We start from the raw sequence: 6,060 nt of genomic DNA on the forward strand, positions 1-6,060 counted from the left end.
GAGGTTATCATCACCTGCCTTGGAGAATTTCCAGTCACAGGGCCAACCAACCACTGCCTAGTTCAGCGGGAGAGGCAAGGAGTTTCCTTTCTGAAAAGTCGTTCTTTGTTTTTGTACTTTGCTCTGGCCCCTGGTGATCTTCTGCCTCCCCACAGCACCTGCAACAGTCTGTCCTCCGTCAGTTTTTTCCCTGCGTGTCTCCAGTGCCCTGGTGTCTCCATGCCTGTTCTTTGCTTTGCCAGTTCTGTCTATATGTGCTTCTTCTTCCTTCTTGGTGCTTCTCTGGTCCCTGACTCGCCTTCCCCTATGGCTTCTGTTCTGACTAAGAATACATCAACCAGTGTCACATACATTCCCTTCTGTACATTCATGTCCTAACCTTCCCTCCTTGCCTCTTGTCTTAAGGAAAAAGATGCTTCCTCCCTACGTCTTCCCTTGGCCTAGCTTCCACCCTCCCTTCCTTCTCTCCATTATCAGCTGTCTGTCCCCAGCGAGGAGTACACCATTAATATTTATCTGATCTAATTTTAGGTCAAACAGGGCTTGTGGATGATTTTATAATAATAGCCAGAGTGATCATACATTCTGCTTTGCCTGGAGCCATCCTGGGTTTCACTTTGTCCTGGTGTAATTATTAATAGCACCTCCTTTCATTTTCAGAAATGTCCAGTTTGGACGATGAATTATGTGGTTCCCCTAATTATAGCAACTGCTGTAAACCAAGGACTTTCAGAAATGTTATACCTCCAGGCCTGTTTATTTGCTTTAGGGTTGAATTAAAACAACCTAACATCTGCAAATTGTTTTACTTATAGTCCTAAACTGCTGGCCCCGAGAGGCAGAATTTAACTTTTTACAGGTCTTGTTTGACTGGCGTGATGATTTAGAAAACAATGGTAATGTAAATGCCGGTAGGGAGGGTGGTTATGTTTTTCACCACTCTGCTACCTCACGTCTTTTTGGCCTGGAAGACAATTTGACATTATGACCCTGATTTATAGATTTATTTTGCTTATATTACCTCATTTAAGTCTTACCTGTAAGAAATTATCTTTATCCATTCTCAAACAAAGCAACTCAGTATTCTTCAGAATCACTTGGAAAACTTTTAAAATTCAGATTTGTGGAACTCCAGCAGAGGCTTTCTGTTTCAACAGGTCCTTGGTGGGGCCTGATGATTGACATCTGAAGCAAATTCCCTGGAGATGGTGATGCTGCTGATAGAGGCCCACACATTGATAACCCCTGGTTTAGAGACGCTACTAATTGTTCCAGCTAATAAATGACAGCTCTCAGACTTAATTCCAGGTTTCCTAGTCCATATTACATCTTCTTTATTCTTTCTTGTTTCAGCATTAACAAAAACAACGAGTAATCTTTAAAAATGATAAACAAATATTTTAAAAGATCATTAGTATTTCAATGAAGTTGGGCAAGCCAGCAGAAGGAATGAAAATACTCATATGAACACCATTGGAGAATTTCAAACAACTATCACCAAACAGGTACCGATGGCTTCATGAGGAAGGAAATTTAGAAATAAAGGAGAATCTATAGTGTTTCAAAGGTGCTTTACTCTCTCAAATTATTATTGTTATCCTGGGTTATCCATCCACTGGACTGAATGGATATATATTTTTTGAGACGGAGTTTTGCTTGTGTTGCACTGGCTGGAGTGCAGTGGTGAGATCTCGGCTCACTGCAACTTCTGCCTCCCAGGTTCAAGCAATTCTCCTGCCTCAGCCTCCCAGGTAACTGGGATTACAGGCACCTGCCACCACACCCAGCTAATATTTTGCATTTTTAGTATAGACGAGGTTTCACCACGTTGGCCAGGCTGGTCTTGAACTCCTGACCTCAGGTGACCCACCCGCCTCAGCCTCCCAAAATGCTGGGATTACAGGTGTGAGCCACTGCACCCAGCCCCTGAATGGATATCTTAAACTCTTAGTAGGCTCAGTAGTCTGAAACCAAATGCCTCCAATTTGCAAGGGCTGGGGTCTTGAGAGAGCTGGTATTGTGTTAGTTTCAAAGGACTTCCAAGTCAACTCTGAGGCATAGAGTTTATAAAAATTAGCTATAGAAGAGGAAGTGATGCAGAGCTCTCATACACGAGACAGCTATCACACACAAGAAAGCAGACAAGGAGCCACCCAGCCGTGGGTGCACAGATCTGGAGGGACATATGAAGACTAATGGGATGAGACACCTTATCAGAGCCCAGTGAAGGCTAGAGGCAGCTCACTTGTCAGACTAGACAGCCTCACAATGTTACAGAAGCCTCCCTGCATCAGGATTCCAGGTACAGAAGCTGCTCCTGCCTCGGGATTCACATTTCTGGGCCAATGTAAATAGGTAGAATGTCTATGGAGGTCAATATTGTGATATGTTTCAAAATTACAAATGCTTATCCCCTTTATCCTAGAAATTCTACCTCTAGGAATTTATTCTACAGATACTCACACACATAAATTTACTTTGGACTTCGTGGTAATGTTTGCATTAGCAAAATATTAGAAAACAATCCATATGTACATCAGTAAGGAAATATTTAAATAAATTATAGCCCACCTTTATAACTGAATAAAAATAAAAAAGAATCAAGGACTTCTTTATTTACAAGTGAAAGTATGCCCAAGATATGTTATTATGTGAAGAAATTAAAAAACAAATAATGTAGAACAATGCATGTACTATGCTACCATTTAGGTAGGAAAAAATACTTATTTTCTTGAATATGCATATAAGCTCTTTCTGGAAGGATGGGAATCTAATAACTAAAAATGGTTGCCTCTAAGGAGACGGACTGGCTAGCTGGGGAACAGGGGTGGAAGAGAGGCTTTTCTTTATACAATATATTACATTTTGTGAATTTTTAATTGTATAAATACATTGTTTTTTTAGTATTTTTTACATTATGTTTTTACAACATTAAATAATAAATCAAAAAATGGACAGAGAATGAAATGAAAATTTACAAAGCAATAAAACCAATTGACCAATAAATATATGAAAACAGTAATCTTGAAAATGCGTGCTGAACACATTGGCTCATGCCTATAATTCAGCACTTTGTGAGGCCAAGGCAAACAGATTTCTTGAGCCCAGGAGTTCAAGAGCAGCCTGGGCAACATGGCGAAACCTTGTTTCTACAAAAAATACAAAAGTTACCCAGGCATAGTGGCACACACATATATTTCCCAGCAACTTGGAAGGTTGATGCAGGAGGGTTGCTTGAGCCTGGAAGGTCAGGGCTGCAGTGAGCCGTGACTGTGCCAATACACTTTAGCCCCTTACTGCACTCCAGCCTGGATAACAAAGCAAGGCCTTGTCTCAAAAAAAAAAAAAAAAAAGAAAGAAAGAAAGAAAGAAAAAGAAATGCAAATTAAAATAAAAGAAAATATCATTTTATATCTTAAGTTTAAGTCTGGAATATCAAATATAGCCACAAATATGGAGAGATGGGGACTCCTATACCCTCCTGGTAAGAGTATAAATTACAGTGATGTAAAAATATTTAGTAGAATTTAAACGGTGTACTTTCATTTTAAGGTTATGTAATGATAATGTTGATGATGAAAATACTGCTACCTCTAAATAAAAGCTGACATTTCGTGAATGCTTACCATATGCCAGGCATAGTCTCAAGCCTTTTGCAAATTAGCTCATATATATAGGGAAGTATTATTATTCCCATTTTGAGGACCAGTCTACTGAGGTCAAGAGAGATTAAGTAATTTGCCCAAGCTCATTCAGTAAGTAAATAGTGGAAGGGGGACTTGAACCCAGAGAGCATCTAGAGCCTTCTTCTTTTTTTTTTTTTTTTTTGGACTCATCTTTTTAATGACATCCTAAAATTCAGAGGAGGGGCCAGTCGGGCCTCTAAGCTCAGCAGCTGTGAAAGAGGAGGGACCCGCAACAGGCGCTAAGGTAGGTCATTGCAAAAAGGCACTCGCAACGGGGACTTCAAGCCCTTTTTCTATTTCTTCACATAAAATCAGGGGGACGGGGAAAGCTCCACCGGTGAGGGAAGCAGAGGGAGTTTCTCTCCCAGCCTATGAAGTAAGGAAGAGGTGAGGAAGGAGCCAGTGCTGGGAGCGAGAAACTGCCAAGTCTGGGCCTGCCCTCATACAGACACGCAAAGCCTGCACCTTCCCTCCTAAAATCTGCAGCCGGGGCTGTAGGGAAGCCTCCTCTTCAAGCCCCCATCTCCTCTCCCTTCTAGCTGGTATGAAGTTGATAATCCCCACTCTGGGTGATGTAGCAAACCCAGGGCAGGGCCTGGTAACCGCTTTTCTCAATGATCTTCATGTGTCGGACCTGGATCCCGGGGACAGTGAAGTAAGGGATCTTAAACTTGACTCCAGTGGGGGGCCGGCCCTTCACCTCCTCCTTCTCCACGCTGGGGAGGCCAAAACGGGCTCACATCAAGTACTCCCTGCCTCCCGGAAAGACTTAATACTCCAAATCACGACGTTTTTCTCTGGCACATACTTGGCACTGCCCACACTGGTCTTGAATCTGGGGGAGTCAGCATCACTGGGCACAGGCACAGGTATCTCCACATTGTTGGCCACTGACTGTTTCTTAAACTGCCCCTTGGCCTTGACCATGATCTCCACATGGCTATGGGAGAACTTCTCAATGACAGACTCAATCCAGATCAGTGGCTTCACCTGGTGCTGAGGCGGTAGGACCTGAGCTCAAAGTCACCATCAGGCGGGATGAAGGAGATGGTGTGGTCATTGTCAAAGCGTGACAGCCGCACACACTGGTGGAATTTCACATCCTCTAGCTCTACTGATTTGTTCTTGCTGCCTGAAAGGCCAGTGAGCTCAAAGAGCACGCGGTCATTGAAGCCCAGCCGCAGCTCAGGCATTCCCAACAGAAACACCTTGAGCTTGATGGTACCAACGATCTCGCTCAGCAGGTTGACAGACTCTATGACATCGATGAAGACCTCGTTCTTCTTATACTTGATACCCTCAGAGCACCAGGACACAGCACTGGTGACAGTGGGTAGCACCGGTGACTTGCCTGTCTCCAGCTTGTTGCTCTGCTGAGTGATGTACTCCTACAGGATCTTGCTCTCAGTGGTCTGCAGGATGCCAAAGCCCATGAGCTCGTCCAGCAACTCATAGACAATGACAAAGTTGCCCCGGATGCTCTCCTCCTCCAGCTCCTTGAAGTAGTCACAGAATACCTCTATTGTCTTATACAGGAAAGAGTACACCAGGCAGGCATTGGTGTTCTTCAAAGTAGTGGCCACCAGGTAGAGGTTGTTGTGTTTGATCCATAGGAAGTGGGCTTCACCCACTTAGCAGTGGGGTCAGGGCACCCTCCTCCTCCCGCTGCACCAGCAGAGGCATGAAGTGCTCGATCTTGCTCATGGGCACATCGCCCTTGTAGTTGCGGCTGATCAGGGGCTTGCCCTTGACATCGAGAATGAAGACAGCCAAAGTGGACATGCTGGTGGCCAAGGGACCTAGGAGGTGGGGAGTCTAGAGGCTTCTTACACCCTGTATGATTCTGCCCCAATAGAGAAAATCTTGCACATGTGCACTCAGAGATGCATGTAACAGTGCTAAGTGTAGTATTGTTTATAAAAGCAAAATATTGAATAAACCCTATATCAGGGTTTTTCAACTACAGCATTATTGGCATTTTAGGCTGGATAATTCTTTGATGTTGGGTGAGCCTGTACACTGCAGGATGTTTACCAGCATCCCTGGCCTCTACCACTAGATTCCAGCAGCACTCCTATCCCCAAGTTATGACAAACAAAAATGTCTCCAAGCATGACCAAGTGTCCCTGGGGGACAAAACCTCTGGTTGAAAACCAGTGATCTATATGTAGTCATATGGCTCGGTCTCAAAACACTAATGAATATGTGATAATTTGTATACACTTAGAAACACACATTTCATGTAGTTTGCAGTTTATATATATATGATAGAAGTTTAAACACAGGGCCTGAAAGGATACACACCACATTTATGGTGGTGTTTGCTTCTGGGGAGAAAGAGAGAGAGGGATGGAACTAAATGGACAGAGAAAAC

General features: G+C 43.5%; 1 pseudogene across 1 annotated transcript; it reads right to left on the reverse strand.

The window, feature by feature from the left end:
- Window positions 1-4,160: 4,160 nt before the first annotated feature.
- Window positions 4,161-5,479, reverse strand: LOC116545261 (annotated as a pseudogene). The gene has a single exon (XR_004266253.1). The product of XR_004266253.1 is annotated as an AP-1 complex subunit mu-2 pseudogene (transcript).
- Window positions 5,480-6,060: the final 581 nt, after the last annotated feature.

Source organism: Sapajus apella, unplaced genomic scaffold, assembly GCF_009761245.1.
Source record: "Sapajus apella isolate SASKATOON/1434 unplaced genomic scaffold, GSC_monkey_1.0 scaffold252, whole genome shotgun sequence".
NCBI lineage: Eukaryota > Metazoa > Chordata > Mammalia > Primates > Cebidae > Sapajus > Sapajus apella.